Below are 22917 nucleotides of genomic sequence, written 5' to 3'. Positions count from 1 at the left end.
TGATACAGAGTTTATACCTTGACCAAGAAGCCACAGTAAGATCTATGCATGGAACAACGAAATGGATAAAGATTCAGAAAAGGGTCCGGCAAGGCTGCATACTGTCACCGTACTTATTCAATCTGTATGCAGAACATGTCATGAGGAATGCGAGGCTAGATGAAGGAGAAACAGGAATTAAAATAGCTGGAATAGATGTAAACAGCCTCAGGTACGTGGATGATACGATCCTGTTGGCAGAAAGTGAAGAAGAATTGAGAACACTCTTACTGAAGGTGAAAGATGAAAGTGAAAAGGTCGGTCTTATGCTGAATGTGAAGAAAATGAAAATTATGGCAACTACACCTACCAATTCATGGGATATAGCAGGAGAAACCATGGAGGTGGTGACCACATTCAGTTATCTCGGTTCCCCGATCTCTGCAGATGGCGACTGCAGCCATGAAATCCGGAGACGCCTGTTGCTTGGTAGACAGGCGATGTCAAACCTTGACAAGATTATAAGGTCCAGAGATATAACTCTAGCAACAAAGATCTGTATTGTGAGGGCTATGGTCTTTCCAGTTGTGATGTATGGATGTGAGACCTGGACCATTAGAAACGCTGAACGGCGAAGAATTGACTCCTTCGAATTGTGGTGTTGGAGGAAACTTCTTAGAGTTCCATGGACTGCAAAGAGAACCAACAGATCAATATTGGAGCAAATTAAACCAGATTTATCCCTGGAGGGTCTAATGTTAAAACAAAAGCTGACCTACTTTGGACACACAATGCGAAGGCATGCCCCGCTGGAAAAAACATTAATGCTGGGGAAGATTGAAGGAACTAGAAGAAGAGGACGTCAGAGGATGAGATGGATCGATGGCATCACAGAAGCAAGGTGTTCCAACGTGGAAGGTCTACGGCAGAAAGTGCAAGACAGGAAAAAGTGGCGTGATTTGGTTCATGGGATCACGAAGAGTCGGAACCGACTAAACGAATAGAGAGAGAGAGAGAGAGAGTGTACAAAAATGGTTCGATGAGCCCTCTGCCAGACACCAAGTGTGAATTGCAGAGTACCGTATTTACTCGAATCTAAGCCACACCTAAAAAACGAGATTAAATCAAGGAAAAAAAAAATTTCCCCAATCTAAGCTGCACCTGAAATTTGAGACTCGAAATTCAAGGGGAGAGAAAAGTTTTAGGCCACACATCCAAATCGAAACTAATTTGGTCCATTGTAATATGAAACACAATTTAGGTCGAATGAATGACGATACAGCTACAGTAGTTTGCTTGGAGTCGTAAGCTTAGCAGTTAAGCCTTACCAGGTAGCCATTGCTATGCTTCAGGCGCTCCATCTGTATTTATACGGGTACCCTTTCTTTTTTACGTGCTTCGTCTGGTTTGAATTGATTGTTTATTTTTCTTTGATCTAATAAGCGCCGTTCTCTTTGTTACAGGTGTTTACGTCACTCTAAGCTGAAAATGTATTACTGTACTGTGTCATGCACTGTTTGTAGCATTCTGATAATGAGTGTTTACTGCCTGTTGCCACTCGCGGCATGGCTTGCTTTTGTGCACGCTACAGCCGCTTAAAAAAAGGAATCATCTCGTTAGCGAAACAATGGCAAGAGACTGATCTTTGATATTACTTACACTGCTGCTTTCTTTGACAATGATCAACAAGAACCAAACAATATACTGCATATGATAGAAGTTTTGAACGAGAGTTCAGCGAAAATTTTTCTCCGTTTGAAAATCTTTGCAGACGCCTCTTTAGTACATAACATTCCGCGCAGAAATTAGAGTCACCTTAGATTTAAAAATCTAGTCAATTGCCATGCTTCATTTCTGACTGTATCACTATTAGGCATAAGAATAATATGAATTTAAACATGACATGATATGTATATTCTTCCACGTTTGCTGTTGTCTCACTCTAGTTTCGTAGTTTATTAGGCAGACAGGATTTAAATGAGATGCCAGCAAACACGAAACAATACATGGCAAAATGTTTATATTCATATTATTCTTATGGTGAAGAGAATACTGCATGTGATTCACAGTTCATTAAAGTTCCTATTAGCAACCATCTCTTCTCACAGGTAGGAAAAAATTCAGAACGTAGAGTTGGCCATATTGACAAACATCCCAAACGTCTTGCCAGTCGGATTGTCATAGTACATTGAAATGCTGATACATTCAAAGATGAACAACACGGAATTTGTATTTACTTCGATGGATAATGTATGAAAATGCATTGGTCGAAACTCGGGGCGGAGAAAAAAAGCTCGTCTTCCACCTTTTTTAAATTTATTTACTGACGCAGAGGTTTTGGCGCCAGTATTTATCTTTGTGCCTGCAAAGCATGCCTGTGTAGTGCTACATATATTTGATGGCAGAAGTCAGTTGTGGCAGCACCTACCAACATTTTTCAGAACTTCCGCTTACGTTGCACTTGATTCTAAGCCACAGGCGGTTTTTTGGATTTAAAAAAAAAAACGGAAAAAAGTGCGGCTTAGATTCGAGTAAATACGGTAACCATGTAGATGTAGACCCCCACCCAGTTGCCACTCCCATCATGCACTGAAGCTGTTGATTGCAATGCTGCCAGAGGCTGCAGTCAGGTGTGTGAGCTATTATTGTGACAGTATTTTTGTTGTGGCCACCCGCGACTCAGTGTCTTCCCTATTTGGTGAGTAGCAACTTTCCTTTTCATAATACTGCTACAGTGAGACTAAACATTATGATTTAGTCGTAATGTAAAGAAATTTTTTCTGATTTTGCGATCAATAATTCAATTGACAGTTACACACAGACAGGAAGCTGAGTTTTTGTATTGTCAAAATTTGCAACTTTCGTTATTAATTATTAGACATATAAATAATTATTTCCAGAAAACATTATGTAATTTATACCTGTGAAGCAATTTCAGTTGAGATAGTCATAATAAAATTCATTTTAACTACATTCTGTTCTAGAAGTATCTGAAAGTTATGTATGCAATACTAATACTAATTTTAGGCACCAAACATGCCACAATAGTTTCAGCTGTTGTCAAGATTGGTCTATGTAACTATCAAGTTATTTGTGTTGTGATGAAATGTTGCACAAGTAATTCACTTAAGAAGTGGAGTTTTAGAAAGCGTCAAGAATTTATGAATAATTACTGATGTTGTCAAAAAGCAACAATATTCCAGTGACTTACTGAAACAAAAAACTTTGGACCTATTAATTGGAAAGCACAAACAAGAACCGAAACCTTAGCCAATGAGGCAACCATAGCAAGGTCTAACATTTGTCTGCTATGTAATGTTTCTGCCCTTATGAAATTGCATAAATATTGACAACACTATAGCTCGCATCATGTTGGAAGGCGGCCCTATTTTCAGCCTTCCTGCGCATCCCCACTGTATTTTCAGCCTTCTTGCACATCCCCCACTGTTAACTGCTAGTAGCCAATAAGATTCATTCTCTTTCCGAGTGGCTAACTGCGAGTTACAAACTAGACTGTGAGAATCTCTCCCACGTGCTGCGCTGTTGCCGTATTTTGCGACATTGCAGTTTCATTCACAGAGCGACCGAATTATTCATTCAGATGTTGATGTTACTTTCTTGTAGCAGCATAGATGTGGATGTGTATCTGTAAACAGTGTGATTTCCAAGTGAAAATGTAATGTGACGGCAATAAACGTGAAGTTCCTCAGAAGCAACTTTAATTAAATTGCACACCTATGCAACACCTATGTAATCAACAGAAAATCATGGAGTAAAACAGAAGTGATATCTGGCTTTTGCAAGGAAGTGTGATAGGCACTCCCTGTTCCTGATCTAATAAACAACTTAGCCCTCTTAAACTGTCACATATGATGCTGTGATTTACCATCTTATAAAGTCATCAGAGATTAAACAAATCAGAAAATGACATATCTGTATGGTGAGAAAAGTGGCAGTTGTCTAAATAATGAAAGTCTGAAGTCGTCTGAATGATTACTAAAAGAAATCTGCTAAATTAGATTTACAGGATAAAACACACAATTCTAAAGGCTGTAAATTCGAGTAAACACTTAGGGATTATGATTACGAATAGATTAAGATGCAACTATCACAACGATAGCATGGTGCAGAAAGCAAACCAAAGACTGCAATTTATTGGTAGGATTTATTGGTAGAACACTTAGAAAATGCAACAGGTCCTCTAAAGAGACTACTTACACCACACTTTTCTGCCTCCTTCTGGAGTATTGCTGTTAGGTGAGAGATCCACCATAGATAGAACTGATCGAAAAAGTTCGAAGAAGGGCAGCTCAATTTGTATTTCCGTGAAATAGGGGAGAGACTGCCACAGATATGATACAAGAATTGAGGTGGCAATCATCAAATCAATGGCTTTTTTGTTGCGGCAAGATTTTCTCATGAAATTTCAGTCACTAACTTTCTCTCAGAGTGTGAAAATACTTTGTTGGTGACCACCTACATAAGGAGGAATGTTCATCATAGTAAAATAAGATAAATTAGAGTTTTCAAAGAAAGATAAAAGTGTTCATGTTTCATGTGCGCTATTCGAGAGGGGAACAGTAGAGAAACAGCTTGAAGATGAATCTATGAACACTCTGCCAGGCACTTAATTGTGAATTGCAGAGTAATTATGTAGATGTAAATGCTTCACAAGCAGTCGAGGTAGTTTACGTCCCACATTTATAACTTCAAATTTGAATCTGAGACCGATACTTCTACTTTGGACATTTTCAACACTCAAGAGAACTGGACAGAGAATAGTAAACAAAACTGATGGAGCTGTAAAAAACTCAGGAAATTTTGTTTTCGTGTCGCCTGAAAATCATCAAAGTCGCAAGAAATCTGTAACACAAATAGATGGTTTTGACAATGATGTTTTAAAGCACTCTATGTTTGAAATGCATATAACAAGGGAATACCCAACATCACAAAAACTTGTTACAATTATGCCTGAGCAAATTGGCTTCAAATGTAGCATTTCATCAATGTAAAGAATTTTAAAATACATTGATTTCAAACATGTTAAGAAGAGAAGGGTTGGGTTGGGTTGATTTGGGGGAGGAGACCAAACTGCGAGGTTATCGGTCTCATTGGACTAGGGAAGAATGGGGAAGGAAGTCGGCCTTGCCCTTTCACAGGAACCATCCTAGCATCTGCCTGAAGCGATTTAGGGAAATCACGGAAAACCTAAATCAGGATGGCCGGACGCGGGATCGAACCGTCGTCCTCCCGAATGCGAGTCCAGTGTGCTAGCCACTGCACCAACTCGCTCGGTGTTAAGAAGAGAACTTTTAATTGAAAGAAGTGGCATGGAAGCAGCACGAAGCACTTCCATTATAGAGATGCACGAGACAAGTGGAGGAGGTAGTTCTAGAGTGTGTTACTTTGATGGAACACGGGTGAATCAGAATCATTCCGCGTGTGTGTGTGTGTGTGTGTGTGTGTGTGTGTGTGTGTGTGTGTGTTGGGGGGGGGGGGGGCATATAAGATAACAGACACTGAAAGGCTTAGGCTTGCAGCAATAGACAGCATCCCCTTCATCGTGGGCACACTGAAAAGTTTCAAAAATATACTTTCACAGGAAGGTAAAGATGGATAAATGTCTTGAACATATAATCGTAAATTTACAATCAGATGGTTTGGACATGGACTCACATAGTAGATGGTATTACGATGTAGACTGAAGCAAAGTAATGATCTTTCTTGGTTTTAAAGATGCATGGTTTAAAAACTTTGTCAACATATTAACTGCATACACTGCACATGAGAACTTCCTAGCTTTCATTGATTAGGAATGAGTAGCCTGTGAAGTATTTAAACTATAATGTTCAACACTTTGCCCAAGGAAAAGTTAAGCTTTTCCTAGCATACAGTATCACTTGTGAGAATGCGGGTGGATAAATTCATCAAACACCCCAGTATTTTGACATGTAAACCCCTGCCATTTTCATAGCACAAATTGGAAAATGCCTAAAAATGAAAAGGGGGGGGGGGGTTACCTGTTGAGATATCGGTGGCTTTCGACGTTATCAGTCAGCATTCCGTTGAGTTATTCTTAGAAGATGGCTAATTGTTAGCTTGTTCAATGGATCATAAATGCATTCTCCCACTGTAATGAACAAGTTAGTTTAAACTCATAATACCTGTTGACACCGAAAAATATGATATCATACTGACAATTTTTATGATAGTCTTTTGCTCTAGTGTGTGCTACCAGTGATTCTTTTTTACACATAGTGGTTTACACTGAACAGCAGTGAAACACACCTACATAAGCGCATCGTACCCATTGAAAAAAATTATGTGGAGCAGAAGCAGTTGTCGAACAAATATAATGATTTCAGTTTGAGTTTGTAGTTTATTTTGTTACTTATTACATTTTTACTTATAATACAGTCCAAATTGCAATAAATTGCAATAAATGGCAATTATTGCAATTATTTTCAACAAGTCATTAGACAATCGTCTTTTTGAGAAAAATTGCTCGACATCTTCACAAAACTGTATCAGCTGTTCTCGCCTTCTGATGTCACACAGACTAATTGTTGTGAAGCAGTGGATACAACCTCAAGACTCAGAAGTAAGATTTCTCTCATGTAGACGAATGATCGAAATCTGTTTTAAAATGCATTATTCCCTCATAGATTTGAACGTAGAATACAATGTACCGAATGCAAATGAACCTGATTGTTGTCCACATTAACACAGTTCAGCAACACAGACTTCGTCTACATCTCTGTGCCGCAGTGCATGTACGAACCTCATCCCCCCAACGCCTTCTTATCGCCCCGCCTCTATGCATGGAAGTGCCATATTATTTGAAGCAGGCTGTAGACCAGTCAGTTCAATGTAGGATATTGTCTTTCTGTATGTCTACTAACTTTTTGATACTAACAGCTATGTCACACTATAGTGTACACAGAAAAGTTACTGCAAACGTCATTAATGCTCACTACTTGCAAAGTATGTATGGTGCCTTAAATTTTTTTAACTGTCAAATTAAATCAAAATAATGTGACTCATTTACAAATGCATTAAATGAGGAAGGGTGTCATACCTGGGTGGAAAGGCCTTCTCAAAAATTAAGGGGTTCGGCTGGTTACACCTGTCCAGTGCCATGTCCCTTGCAGAAACTAGTCCTTGAGTCACAACTTCAGGAGCCAGTTCATCTTCATCTTCCTCTATTATTACAGAGACGATAAAATCCATTATTTGGGAAAAATGTAAAACACAAACCCACAGGTTAATATCACTTTGCACACAAAGTTGTGTACACTTGCTCAAATATCAAAACTGGCAGACATACCTGAAAGGGGGACAGATCCTTTATCAGATGCTGGCAATGATCCATTTGAATTATTACTTCCTCGTGTCCACCTTTCTGGAATTACCACATGTGAAAGCCTCCTGCACAGACTGGACCTCCTGCTGGGATTACGATATGACAGTTCTGCATTTTTTCCACAGTACAGACTCGTGCTGTGGGCCAAATTTTGCCCTGCAGAAAGATTGTATGAATGACAGACTAGTCAACTAATATATTAAATACTGTACTCTATTGTTGTTATGCAACTGGTAAATCAGTACACAAAATTGGCCATGACTAATAAGAGTTAGAGTAATTTCTGAAATTGGATTTGCAAAAGTGTCAAGGGTCAACATCAATCAACACTAAGCACAGAATGACCCAACCACAATGACAAATTCAAGAATTTCTGACAAATATAAAACACATGCCTATGTGTGTTGTGTATGAAAGGGGTGTTCTGGAAGACACTGCTTACTAACAAGACCATAAATAAAACTGGTAATACTTCATCATAAAATGTAGGGACATATATAAACTAAAACAAGTCAAGCACTTATACTAGAGCTGCCAAAAGGACGTCCACAACAGCCGGCAGCTATGTTGCCAATGCTGCTATTATGCCATGTCTATCACCCGATTATGAATGTAAATTGTAGAGCTGTTGCAGTGCCGTACTACTGAAGCACGGAAAACCACTGACAACCTTGGAGAAATGAAACACCCTTTCTCTGTAATTAAGAAGAATTTAACGTTTGGAAATGTATGTTGAGAGGAAGACTACAATATTTTCACTATTTAAGTACATATTTTAATGCACTGGTTAATCTCTTACTTGTTATCACAAGGAAGAGGATAGAGAACCACAGTCTTTAATGTGATTTACTTGCATGTCTGGATGAACAGGTACTGCAGACAATAGAAAGTCATCCAAAATTACTTTGAAATAAATTCGCCAAACACGAATAACTTGGCTTCAGCTGTGTTAGGTACAGATGCACTACCTATTGGTGACATATGAAAATAGTAGAACATCTATACCTAACACAGCTGCAAGTAAGTTATTCGCACTCAGCAAATTTATTTCAAAGTCAATGAGAGCGTATTCGTTAGCCACATTTCCTATGTCACAATCACTATCTTCCCTCCTGCTTCTGCTGATATAATCTTTTCTAAGATGTGCTAAGAGTGTATGACCACACTGTTCTGTGTTGTGGGAGTAATATTGCCCAATGTCTTACTTTAAAACTTTTATTTCTGTCGGGAGAGAGAACCCAATTTCAATTGAGTCCACACGACTTCCATTGCACTGAAATGTCAATGATATTGTAGAAGACAACACACTACGACCATTTTCTTCTGCAATTTTGTCAATGACGTAAGAGATTATATGACATATGCCCTCATTATTTCCAGCATTTCTGACTCTTCCATTTCCCTATCAAATAAATCTATATTGTTGTTTTCTAGCCAATCCAATATGACATTCTTCCTGCTTCTGCATGTAGGTTCTTCATTTAACTGAGAGGAGTGTTATGGTCCACAATCTGATCTTATAGTGCAGTTATTTTCTTTGTTTGGCAGCAAAGGGTGTATGAAACACACTTTAAAATTCATTGTCACCATTTTTCCTCTAAAATCCTCAGATTCTTTAATGTAAACAACGAAGCATTTAGAATAAACCCACTGATTGTTCCAGTCGAGTCGGCCAACTGCCTTTTGCAACTGATGCTTTGATTGTTTCTCATGCAGTGTCATCAATCCTTGCAGTCAGCCTGGAATGATCACGGGTTACTCATGCTTCATCCAACCATACGATTTATTAACATTTGCATTTGGATACTTCCCTCAGAATGCAGCATATTCTGGCAATGATATCCTTCCATCCACGCAGAATTCTTCTTCCACAAAATGTTTTCCATCAAATCCCTATCTTCTTTAGTATCACTCAAGGCTTGGTTTTTCCTCAGAAAAACAACTGACTATCTCATGTTAAGACCAGGAGCTTCTTCCGGGTGAGAGATTCTTTCCGTGTTTAACAGTTCTACATGTGTTGCCGAAGACCATTCTCTTGAAAATTCCCGAGTTCTGCCTTCTGGCAGCACATACTCTGATTTTTCCTGGAGTAGAAAGAGTGGCAGTACTTCTCCAGCACATTTCTCCCTCATTATTTTCTTCATAGAGTTCATTCTAATTTTCAGAGCTTCAACTACTCATTTGACAACTTTCAACAAAGGTGTAAGAGGGCCAACACTATCTTTCTTTCTCAGAATATCACTGTATATTACACATAGGTTTATGAGACTGAATATTTAAGGTAACAACCTACTTTCCTGGGCTTGAGAGAAATTAACAATGCGCTCCATGTGTGTGAAATGCGAGGGACGCTCTTTCAGCAGCTTGACTATGGCAATCTTATTTCAACGATCACTACAAACACTTGGGAAAATTTAGAAATACAAACATTTATGTGACAAATCAAAAAACTTCTGAAGACAGGCTTATGAGGAAGTATAGTATTTTCAATTTCAGTTGAGGGGTACACAAAACATGACTACATGTCTTTACAATGTTACTCTGAACGAACCTTTACAATAGCTCAATTCGTGGCTGTCAGCAGCTCGATATAAAATATCAGACAAATTCTCTGATTCTTCTTCTTGATAAGTTGCCTGTGACAACATGTTAGTTGTACACGTATCTTTGTGTGAAGGTATGCATGTCTCAATGTGTGAAGCGGACGATAACACTGCAGCACTTTAAGAACTACGAGCAGACTTCCAAGTTATTCTGCTGCACCGATTTACTTCAGGATCAACTGGCATTAAATTTTTAATTGCAGTAGTAGCTCTAAAATAGCCACCATTGTCAAATTCTGCCTCTAATGACTTACTTCTATTAGCACACACTTCATTTACTACATTATCACAGTCTGAACTCTGTACTGAAGTAATTATTGAATCTGATAGTCCTGCATGTACTGGTCTGGTGAGGTTAAGTGTATTGCTAACCTGTGAAGATAAGTTAATGATGTTACCTATTGACTTCCTATCCACGTCACTGTTACCTTTGATTTCCACTGAAGATACTGAGTGGCTGAACTCTGCTTTTCTTACATGTAAATTAAATGAATGTGCAACACTTGACATGAGTGACCTATGGTACTCATGAGAATTGTTTGTAATAACAGAGTCTGAAGACAAATTTCTACTTGAGGCACTTTCGTCATGGAAGTTCAAATGGTTCTTTTGAACTACAGTTCCTCATTGAAATGCAACCATATCAGTTTCAATCTCATCCACAGAAGAGAACATGTCAGGACTTTCACAAGTCATTGCAAATTGAAGTTGGCCAAACTCTGGTCTATCCCAAGTTGTGCTGTCACCATTGCTTCCACTTTCATTGTGCTGGGAACCGCTAACTAGTGGCACCAAGTAACTCTCACGATGTTGATGACTAGAACATGTTTGATATCTGTTCTCAATTCTCTTATGTTTAATTCTGACTGACGAAGGTATGCCTTCGACAATTGCTTTTACCTATATTATACACACTGTCACTACCAGACCTTTTATTAGAATCATGAACACTTATAAATTCCTGAACTCCAATAGCTTTCTCACTTACACCCTGACTCTCACTAGTTCTCTTAGATCTTGTGAAAATTGGCGAAAGGAAATCATCAGAACTTCGAGTGTTATCAACTTTGTCACGTCCATTCTTTGTTTTCTTATTCCTTTTATGTTTTATTTTGATTGATGAATAGCTTTCATCAGGATTAAATGAGTTATCAGTATTATTAGGCCCTTCATTTTCACTTGCCGTAGTTCTCCTCGATCTCATTCTCGTTCCTGAAATATTTCCAGAAGAATCTTGATGTGTAATTTTGTAATCAATGTTCTCATTTTCAATACTATTTCTATTCATTTTTGCAATCTGGGAGAAGGGACTATCCTCACATTTACACTGTTCTACAATTTAGTTACAAAAACATTCAAAAATATGTCCACGTGATTCAAGAAATCTGACCACATTGGATCCATCAGTGTCATCTGCATCACACAGAAGCGGTAAAGGTGAAAAGGTGGAATCAGAGGCAGCCAAAATGGAAGAGTGGTGTTGGGAAGATTTCTCAATATTTTCAATACTATTCCTTAACTCCTGTGTCAACATATTTCTGCCATCTCTCTTCAGATCATTATTGTTGTTCCTTCGTTTATTACGAACTGAAACTGCTGGGAAAACAGGTGAAATCAAAATTGGAGAGCGTGTTCTGTTACTTCCTTTGTCTATTGGTAGACAATGCCAAGGTGAAAGTAGCACTGAAAAGCAAATAAATAAATTAATCAAATATATTGCTCAAAATACAGACTACTGTTTTTACAACAAATTAAATTATATAATTTCTTAATATGAAGCAGTAAAAATAACTAACAGTAAAACATGACTCCAAAAATATTGTATTAAAAATTGAACATAAGACAATTTAAATTGAAATCAACTTTCAAATTACACCATAGCCTACTATACTGTCATAATATGCAATGTTAATTAACCAGAAACAAGGAATGTGCACAAAGATGGTAATTTTACATTAATTTTTATTTTGGAAGTCCATCCTGCATTACTGAAAAATTTCTTTGGTCTCCTTTTTTTACTAAAATGTCCATCTTTCGTGAACTTACTAATGTGGGATTGCTCCAATCTGATATGTCAAAAATCTACCCTAAAATTTTGCCTACAGAAAGATTTTGCCAAAGAAATTCACTGTCCAAATTTTAGTTGCTAAGGCACATTGCAAGTATTTAAAAAAGTATTTGTCACGTGAAAAACTGCTTGAAGTAGTAATTTGTACAGCCCTTCTGCCTAGATGGGAATCGAAAAACAAGCAGTTGTGGCCATTACAAGAATGTAGGACCATGTAGTATGAAGTCTAAACTGCGCGCACACAAATTTTAAGCACTTACGCCACACCATTGTCTCTCACATCATTAACGTTTGGAATAACTTGCAGATCATACTGTCAGCTAAGCTGCTGCAAATGTAAGTATTGCATAAGTGACTAGCAGAGGAAAGAAAATCAATGCAGTTTATGAGGTTATACTAAATATGCTTCCATCATTTGAGACTAATTTGTTGACATTAAACATTTTTAATAATAATTCCTGAAGCACAGTTCTTATGATAATTTTTGAATAATGTATATTTCAGAAACAATGAAACATTTCCTTGTTTATTCCCTGTGGTTGTCACAAAAATAGAATGTGTGCACTGGATGACAAAAATCAATATCTTCCTTACACCAGGCAAATGTCACAAAACAAAATTCAGTGCTTACTAATTTTATTTAGACAGAATTGGGATGGAGTAAGAAACAGTCATGACCATGTTCTGTACATTGTGCTGCATACCAGGTGTACATGTCCAAATTATGAGAGTTGCCCAGAAAGTAATGCACCACATTTTTTTCTCATACAAAAACAATGCTCTGAATGTGAAACATTACGTATGTATTATTTGAAATCTCTTGGGTAAGCATGCCAAGTTTCCATCACTTCCGAGAGATAGCGAAGCTGCAGGACAGTTTGTACATTACAAACAACGTACTGTCATTTAATTTCTCACTGCAAAGAAAAACTGTGGGGAATATTCACAAACACTTGTTCAAAGTCTACAAAGCATATGCTGTCAACAGAAGTACAATTAGCTGTTGGCCACAGAGGGTGAGGTCATCAGAAGGCGGTCTAGGTAACCACCCATGGCTGTCACACCAGACATGTTGCACTGAGCTGCTGATGTCATTCGCGAAGACTGACGCATTATGACTCGGCAGTTGGTGCTGCATCTGTCGATCAGCAAACAAAGTGTGGATGCAATTATCCAAACACTCAGATATCCAGAAGTGTGTGCAAAATGGGTCCCGTGGCGTCTAGCAGTGGATCAAATTGCACAGAAAAACATTAGTCTTGATTTGACGCAACATTTTGAAGCTGAGGTGAGGCATCTTTGTCCCGGACTGTGACAGGTGAAGAAACCTGGGTTCATCATTCTGAGTCCAGGGGGGAGGGGGGGGGGGGGGCAGTTGCTGGAATGGCGCCATTCCCACTCCCCACAGAAGAAAAATTCAAAGCAACTGCTTCCACCAGCAAGGTCATAATCACTGTGTTCTGAGACAGTGAAGGTGTGATTCTCATTGATGTGATGCCAAGAGTTGGTACCATTAATTCATAAGCATATGTCAACACATTAACAAAACTCAAAGACTCACTTCCAGTGACTTTGGCACCACAGCAACCCAGGAGATGTTTTGCAGCAACACGATAATACTCAGCCCCACACAAGTCTGAGGACAGCTGAACACATTGCAAAACAGGGTTGAACAGTGCTACCCCACCCAACCTACAGCCCTGACCTAGCCCCCTCAGACTTCCACTTGTTTGGGCCATTAAACGATGCTATTCGTGGAAGACATTTTGAGGATGATGAGGCTGTGATTCATACAGTGAAGCACTGGCTCTGCCACTAGGACAAGGACTGGTACTGAAGAGGCATAAACGCCCTTGTTTCACAGTGGAAGAAGGCCATAGAATCGGATTGAAATTATGTGGAAAAATATGGTATGTGGCTTAAACACCATTCTTTTGTGATTATAATTCTCATTATATTCAATAAAGATATGTTGAAGGAAAAAATGTGGTACATTACTTTCTGTGAAACCCTCGTAACAAAATGTGCTGACGCAAAGTGACAATGCACAAATGACAGAAGTTTAACAATACTGTTCCAATGGTAAACCTGAAAGTACAAAGAGCTATTGGAATTTATGTTGTCCAACAATTTTCTAGAAACTGCTTTCTTCTGTCAAACAACTACTTTATGGAGAGGCTGAACCGCACTATTAGTTCTGGGTGGAATCCAAATTATATTAACAGTCTTTTCATCATCATCATCATCATCCAAAAGATGGAGATGTCATGTCCAGGTCAAAACTCCAATAAAAGCAATGCATTGTTTTCTGAAAATGGGAAGAAGGCGTTTCAGACGTAATATTGATCAAATTATTCTCTCCCTTTTTTCCAGATTTTACCACAATTACACGATATTTGCCATTAAACAGCCAGTGCCTGTGGTAAGCATGAGTGGATTACACAGTTTTATATCTCTCTTCACATCAAGGCACATTAGGACCAAAATTTAAAACAAGTAGTGTTTAGGGACAAAAATCTTGTAATCGACATAGTAAAATCTGGAAAAGTGAGATGAGAGTAATGAAACATGTCATAGTAAGCATTGATTGCACAAGCAACTGACTGTTTTTTGCTCAAAATAAAGTAGTTTGCACGCCGTTCTTGAACAAAACCTGACTAATTAGTTTTATGAACAGCAAGAAGCTTTGTCTTCACATCAATTACGAATTGCTCTATACTATTAGCTATCTCCTCTACATGTTTACTTTAAGGAAAGTTCATAATTTTCTGACTTCCTTTTCAGTGTAATTTCTTGTATCTGTTTAACCGGGTCAAAGAAAACTGGAAATCAGTAATCTCCCTCAGTAATGGTACACTGATGCTCATTAACAGTTGTAAACCTTCCGAATTTTTCTCCTTTCACACTTTTTCAAGCTTCATTTTGGCACATATTTCGTGCTTGATGTAAAGCCTCCTAGGTTTATACATGTTCCAATTTTTCGAAACGAAACTGACTGCACACTGCTTAACTTTAGGCTTTTTCTCTCTCCTTCATGTAATCAAATAATTTAAAATCTCTTCTTTGTTACTCAAATCTATTACTTTACATGTTTTCCTTTGTTCGAGCCACATTTCACAGATTCAGAGTTACCTCCAGTTTCTTCTCATGTTTTCACAATTTCTAACAAAATACTGAGATCATTTGAATGAATGTCTTCATATTTCACCTTTACAAAGTTGAGAACATTAATTGGATTTCACATTGCTGGGAAATCTGCAACCTGCACAAAGACAGATGCTATTAGCAAGCATATGGGTGGCAGGGGGTAGCTTTACTGCCATGGTTAACACTTGCAATACTGCAAAGGCAACAGTTGGTCATTAGGGATATTAAGTGAGTTGCAAACTTGAGCAAATAGTACCTGAGCAATTGTGTAAGAAAAATTATCAATGGAAACTAAAATTCACGTTACACATCACAGTAGTACTGTACCGAGTTGTCTGTTTACTTACATGCCATCAACCAAGGATGTGGATCTGCAGTGTTGCTCATGTACTGTCTGCTTTGGCTAGGGTAAGAGAGTACACTTCTGCACTTGTGTGGCTAGCTATACTACAAATTTGGCAGGTTTCTTCATTTAAAAAACTTGCTGTGTGTCTTAGCAACTAAATTTTTGACACTGTCATACCTGCAAACTTTTGAAAATCATCACAAGATGATGATGGTAATAATTTTTGGAGATTAAATATTCCTCGAGAGATGTCCACTACAGCACCTACTTCTCCCCCACTGACGTTACTGCACAGTATCAAAAGTTGAATGGCCTGGATTTCTTGCAGACAGTGTCAAACTTAATTACTACCCTCTGCCTAATATCACTTCTAACATCAATGAGCTTGCAATTAACATTCCAATCAATTTCTGTGAAGGCAAGCTGATGGATTCAAATTCTTTAACGGTGCCAACAAGGAAGTCAAAGTTGCTATGGATGTACACCATAGCATTTTTGATTGAAGGTACAATGATAGCATTTAGCGCATCATGTACTTAAAGCAGATTTCACAGCCTGAAAATGTTATTCATAACATCAACAGCTTCAATCCACATAAACCCTCTCATTAAGGCTCATATTATACCATGAAAGATCTTTGACAAAGTTTTTTTTATAAATGCTTGTTGGTCAAATCTTTGAAAGTCAATTCTATGTGTGCTTTTATAAAAGATTTCTTTTATCAAAGATCTTTGACAAAAATCTGAGCAACGTACTCACTTTCATAAAAGGTTGCAATTGTATGCTTGGCACTTCATTTCCTTTACACCTTTCACCTATAAAATAACGATCGAAAGTATTTCGTGTGTGGGTACCATCACAATGGTTATCGAAAAATATGAAGGATATGGAATTCTTCATAATGCAAAGCATGCTGACTAAAAAAAACCGCAACAAGTTGTTAGAATCTTGAAGAAAAACTTTTGCAATCAGCTGCATTTGAAGTGGCTGCACTATGGAAAATGAAATAAAGAAATTAAATGGAGTAAAAAGTCAGCATTTGGTAGGAAAGTTGAAAACAATTATGCGGAAATGGCACGTATAAATTTATTACTAAAATCCAGTGTTACTGGTACCCATTAATGAGATTCCTTGAGACAACACATGCCAATGAGTTGTCTAATAATTTTGATTTTATGCATTTTAATGCTTACAGGATATGACAGAAGACGCCAACGAAAGCTCATTAATTATGTAGATGGAAGAAGGAAACTATCAACTCCCTTTTGTGGTGTGAAAATTCAAGTGTTGTTAATAAAGTGTAATTTTTCTAGGAGCGGCGAACGGAGGACAAGGTGTAAGTAGTACGGTAAAAAAGCACTAATACGTAAGACAAGCAATATATTAATACACAACAATAAAATGAAAAATTAACACTGGTAAAAAATCCAGGAACAGTTACATTTTTCATGTGCATATGCAAATTAATAAAAATTCAGGTTCTATTCTTCACATTTCATACACAAAGTTGAATGCATCATCTATGCCTCCAATTATGTCTTAAAGATTCGTCTACCCCAAGTTTGAAACACTACATCCACATTATGAGTTGTTGTAGATGAAATCTGAATCTCTCTCAGTATATTCTTCGGAAGCAGCAGAAAGTAGTGATAAACAATTTCGTCTCCCCCCCCTTACAAATCCAAAATATTATGGGCAGCATTAATTCTTGTTAGGATAACACTTGAGCTACAAGAAAGAAAGCACATATACATATATTTTAACTTTGGATCTCACCTGAGTCATTGTGTTCAACCTGATGTTTCACACCACTCAACGAATTTTTGTCGACCAATGGTTTCCTGTAAACATGAACACAGAATTTAGAAAGGATGAAGCTAGGACGACAAAAGAAATTTTATGTCCAAGAGGCTTACATCATAACATATCATATTCACACTTTTCTTCTGCACTTTTAAAAACATCTCACTGTGCTTTATTCGTGTAGAGATCTATGATTCACATGAATCTTCACTATTTGTAGGCTACACCAGAGTACTTACTTGTGGTCAATGTATGAATGTGTGGTGTCTGTTCTGACATGTCCAAAGAAACAGTCACCACACATTCATAATTTGCTACACCTAGCTGGGCAGTGAATCCACCTCCTTCAGTGAGAATGCACAAATACATCCGACCTCCTGGCAAACTCACAATCAGAAGAGGGCATAGGGAGGAAATGGACAGTGGCTGCGGATAGGTGGTGCTTGATGGGAGTGTGGACCGGCCGTGAGGCAAGCTGAGATAGTCTGTGCAGCTGCAATAACACTGTGTCCCAGATGGCGCAGTGGTTACCACACATGCCTAGTAAGCAAGAGATCCTGGCTTCAAATCCCAGTCAAGTACCCATTTTCAGTTGTCTCAGCCGATTCTGCGTAATGTCCTAATGCAGCTGACAGCAGTGTCACTCCACTCCCCCCCCCCCCCTTTCCTTTCTCCCCCCCCCCCCCTCTCTCCACTTTCAATTTACATTTTTGTCAATGATGTATTTCAATTTCAGGCTGTTTTTCGAACTATATTATTTCTCTTAACCCTTCATCGAGTGCAATCGGCCTGATAGGCGCAGCTGAAATGTTTTTGTTCCCCTCTCCCCAAATAGTCGGCATGGGATTTCCCCGCCATTGGTACCTTCTTATCTTGAGGTGCTGTTTACAACGCTCCACTAGCTTTTCCACAACCTTCGGGGAGAGCAGAAAATGGCCTCTCGAGCTCAGTGCGCTCGAATACATCTCACTTACAGAGGTGTGTAGTTTTGGTTCTTTTCAACCAGAGTTGTTGTTTTACTCGCTTGATGGATGAGTAATGTGAATTGCTTGTGAAAATGTAGAGTACAGTGAGCTAAGCCTTTCAGGCACATTGTGCCTGAATAATGTTGTTATACTTGTTGTCTCTCTTTTACACTACATATTTTCCACAGACAAGGCTCATAATTATTACGACTTGTCTAATCCACATCACCTTGAAGGAATACAGGATTTGCTGAAGTGTGATGACAATGAAGACCCCATGCTATCTGAGGATCTTGGTGAGGAGACATTTATTCAGAAGACGAGGTGGAAGAATGTGAATGCAATTCTGTAACAGAGCAGGATGGTGAGGATACTGCTGACAATGAAAAAGAAAGAGAGAATAAAATGAACTTAATTTGGGAAGAAATAAGAAGACCATGGCAGCCAAAAAGCCACCCGGGAAGGCACATCATATGGAATCAGACATCACCACCACTCACCTCCCTGGAGTCATAGCAAATGCTAAGAACACTAAAAGTGCAGTTGAATACGGGAATAAAAATATGCAAATCAATACACTGACACTATCACTGGTTGTTTCTAGAGAGAGAGAGAGAGAGAGAGAGAGAGAGAGAGAGAGAGAAAATCAGTTCCACAGATGTAATTGAACTAAAAGCATTTATTGGTTTGTTGCACCTAGGGAATTGTCAAAGCCTGGAGGAACTTTGGGGACCGAAGGTCTTTGCGCTGAATAATGGTCTCTTGATAAAAGTCAGACAGTTTACGACTGTTACCTTGATTTCATTTTGATGACTGAACTATCAGAGACCAACGAAAAGAATTTGGCTGTCTAGCTCTTATTTGTGACTTTTTGAAACATTTGTGGAAAATTATCAGAAGAGCTATTGTCCTATGCTTCCTGGTTTTCGTGGAAGATGTGTTTTTCAGCAGTACATACTCTCAAAACCAAACAAATATTGAATAAAACTTTTTGCTCTTGTTGCGGCTAAAATGATACACACTGTAAACATGGAGATCTATGTTGCACTACAGCCTGCAGGTCCTTTCTGTCAGCAACAAACCAAATGAAGTTGTCAAGAGAATGACTAAATCTGTATTTGGTTGCAGTCGAAATATCACTGCTGATAGTTGATTTTCTGATTTTTGACCTCACTGGCTATTTGAACCTGTCACAAAAAATAGAAGACAATTGCCATCAGATTTTGTTGATGTAAAACAAAGAAACAATACTGCAGAATGTTTGGCATTAATGATGGGAAGGTTTTGGTTTCCTACATACCACACCAGAACAACAATGTGATTCTTATATCTTTGTTTCACAATGACAATGTCACTGATCCTTAATCTGGAGAGAACAATAAACCAAATACAGTCACACACTACAATTCAACAAAAGATGTTGATACCACAGATCATATGCATGCTACTTAACAGTGTGAGCAGAGAAACAAAGTACTGGCCAATGATTATTTTTTTCACATCCTGCTGAATGTGGGTGGTATCAACTTCCAAGTTACTTTCCTTGGAAATCAACTGAAGAAACTACATAGAGGAGTGTACCTAAAACTGATGGAACATCAAAATTGTTCTTAGAGAGCTATGCAGAAGTAGTAAGAAGAAGATTGGAATGAACTCCAGCTTGCAAAGGCAACTCAAAAGATTAATCCCCACAAAAGACAGAGAGAAGTCACCACCTCTCTCACATACTAAAAAACGTAGATGCATCACTTGCACTATAGAAATGTGTCGCAAAAGAATGTCAAACTACAAATGTAAAAACTGCCACAATGCAATCTGTTTATTCCATGCAAACATGGTCTGCCAACTTTGCTACTCTGCCCCCCCCCCCCCCCCCCCAATGTATATCTTCCAGTAATCCTCAGTGAGTGGGAAAGGCACCAGCACCAAAATAGTGCCTTGAAACGGGACGTTTTTACATAAATTTACTGTTTACTAAAATTTATGTGCTGAAAACTGTAACTGTTCGGTAGTGGATTTAAAATTTCAGTCATTTATATTTTATTCTTTTGTTTTTAATAAAAGTTTTTTTTTTTTTTTAGCCTCATGTTCTGCTTCGACACATTCCCACGAAAGCCACTAGTTACATTTAGGTTACTAAAGTTGAAAATATGAGATATATAGCCAATTTCAAAACCTTTGTCCTTCAAGCTCCTTGTCCCCGAACACAGGAGTTCCAGAATAGTGCCTGGCAGAGGGTTAAGCATTTTTCATGCATGAATAATAGTAACCTATTATACTGTACTGTTTTCTTCTCAAATTACTTTCATTTTAATTAATATGAAATTCCCCTAACAGTCTCAATTAGAGAGTTAATGAAACGGAATCTGCACTTTCAAATGAATGTTTCATTGACTGTATTATACCTGTGTATTTTAAGACAGATCATTACAAATAATGCATTAAGAATTTAGTTTGTAAATGCAGCACAAAAGTAACATGTACATGAAAACTAAGTTAACAATGATGTAATTATTATTTAATTTCATTGAAACTACCTGGAACTGTGAAGTAACCTATCAAATGTTGTGTTTGGGCTGTGTGTGACATCGCTGAAGACCTTTACTTCTGGCTGGAAAAATTTGTACTTTTTTGCTGCAGCAACACCCTCTTTCCTCATAGTTCCCTCCATTTTACTCTTTTTCCTGTTCTCTTTCTCTGCTTTCAAATCTACCTGGGGAAACTTTATTCTGTAACTGCATTGTACAGTCAAAATGAACATTCAACTTTCCTGATATATTTACAAATTCTACTATAATTGTATGCAGGGTGAATGAATTAGTTTAGCCTACAAAATGAGATACTGGAATTAGGTCAACACAATATAAACAAGGTACTTACAGTAGTTGTATCAAAATGGACACTATTCTGCAACTTTTTAGGCTTCCTTTTCTTTTTTGGATTACATTTCTGGTCTGCTTTGAACTACTTTATACTGTCAGCATTCAAAGCATTGAACAAATAAAAACTGGAGTTCAAGTCATCTTCAATTATAGCTGCTGGGAAACGCTTCCTCCTCTTCCGCCTTCGAACTGGTATCTAAGTTGATTTCACATACATCTTTGCCTCCTGGTAAGTAGTAAACATAAATATACATGGCTCCTGCACATATAAGAATAATGTCTAAGCAATATTTATTCTTTTTTTCTGTAATAAGAAGTGAATCAGTGTCTTCCAGTTCATACTCCATCCAACCATGGCCCGCTCCCACACTAACCTAGCCACCCCCTGGTTACTTTCCAAAAATTTTATTTCCATCTTCATTTCACCCTTCTTTCCTAGGTCCCTTTCCAACATTAAGAAAAGGCCTGATTTACAATCATCCTCCCAACAAACTAAAGGCTCTGCCACTGCCATGCTGAACCATTACTTAAGATATTCACCACTTGTTTTATTCTTTTATCTACAAGACCCGCCAGAGTGGTGGCGGTTATTTGTTTAAGAGGACTAAACTCCTTGCTTATCAGTCTGTCGATTCACAGGAAAATGATGTTAAAAGGAGAATTCTCAGTTCCAAGGCCTGTAGCCACATCATCATGGTTGAAAATTTGTGAGACAGTAGCTTTATGCAGATAGTTAAAGATGAGATAAAATCCAGGCAGCTAAAAACTATAATGGTCACTGAATCATACACCAAGAAGGATTATTATAGTCAGTACATCTAAAATGGGGTAAGAAACTAGCGAATTTACCCGATTGTAAGACGAGGTTTTTCCCCCTATTCATCCGTCAAGAAATCAGTGTCATATTATATTCACAGATTAAACTACTGCTGCTGAGATTAAAATTTTTATGTTATTTAACAGGGTATGTAGGGATCATTTCACATTTAGCCTACAGATGAAGCTTTGGCTATTGAGCTCATGTGTACATTAATTTTTAAGAATTCGGAAGGGCAGACTGCGCAAATGAAATTCGCCTTCGAATAGGCTAAAGTTTCCCGATATGCCAAAGCACTCACTACAGTATCGATGTTGCTCGAACAATCATGTGACATTTAAATTGCTCTGGTTAAAATTTGATAATTTTGAAAACATGGGAGGAAATAGCACCAAATTCTATCATCTTACAAACTCTTGTATTTGAACAGGTTTGGAATAAAAGTTTTCATATGCATAATAGATTCTGTGTATATACACTATGCTGCTTTATAATTCAAGATAACATTCAAATTTAATTGATGAAAGGAGAAAATATAAAAATGCAGTAAATGAAGCAGGCAAAAAGGAATACAAACGTCTCAAAAATGAGATCGACAGGAAGTGCAGAATGGCTAAGCAGGGATGGCTAGAGGACAAATGTAAGGATGTAGAGGCTTATCTCACTAGGGGTAAGATAGATACTGCCTACAGGAAAATTAAAGAGACCTTTGGAGATAAGAGAACCACTTGTATGATCATCAAGAGCTCAGATGGCAACCCAGTTCTAAGCAAAGAAGGGAAAGCAGAAAGGTGGAAGGAGTATATAGAGGGTCTATACAAGGGCGATGTACTTGAGGACAATATTTTGGAAATGGAAGAGGATGTAGATGAAGATGAAATGGGAGATACGATACTGCGTGAAGAGTTTGACAGAGCACTGAAAGACCTGAGTCGAAACAAGGC

At 38.0% G+C, this 22917-nt stretch overlaps 1 long non-coding RNA gene across 1 annotated transcript; it reads right to left on the bottom strand.

Moving 5' to 3' along the window:
- Positions 1 to 17282: 17282 nt before the first annotated feature.
- Positions 17283 to 21367, bottom strand: LOC126161314 (uncharacterized). Its single transcript, XR_007534892.1, has 3 exons — positions 21155 to 21367; positions 20812 to 20987; positions 17283 to 17347 (listed from the first exon to the last, which is right to left on the bottom strand). It is a non-coding gene; the product is annotated as an uncharacterized LOC126161314 (long non-coding RNA).
- Positions 21368 to 22917: the final 1550 nt, after the last annotated feature.

This window comes from Schistocerca cancellata, chromosome 2 (assembly GCF_023864275.1).
Source record: "Schistocerca cancellata isolate TAMUIC-IGC-003103 chromosome 2, iqSchCanc2.1, whole genome shotgun sequence".
Lineage (NCBI taxonomy): Eukaryota > Metazoa > Arthropoda > Insecta > Orthoptera > Acrididae > Schistocerca > Schistocerca cancellata.
The sequence above is the reverse complement of the archived record's forward strand: the minus strand, read 5'-3'. Positions and strand labels throughout refer to the sequence as shown.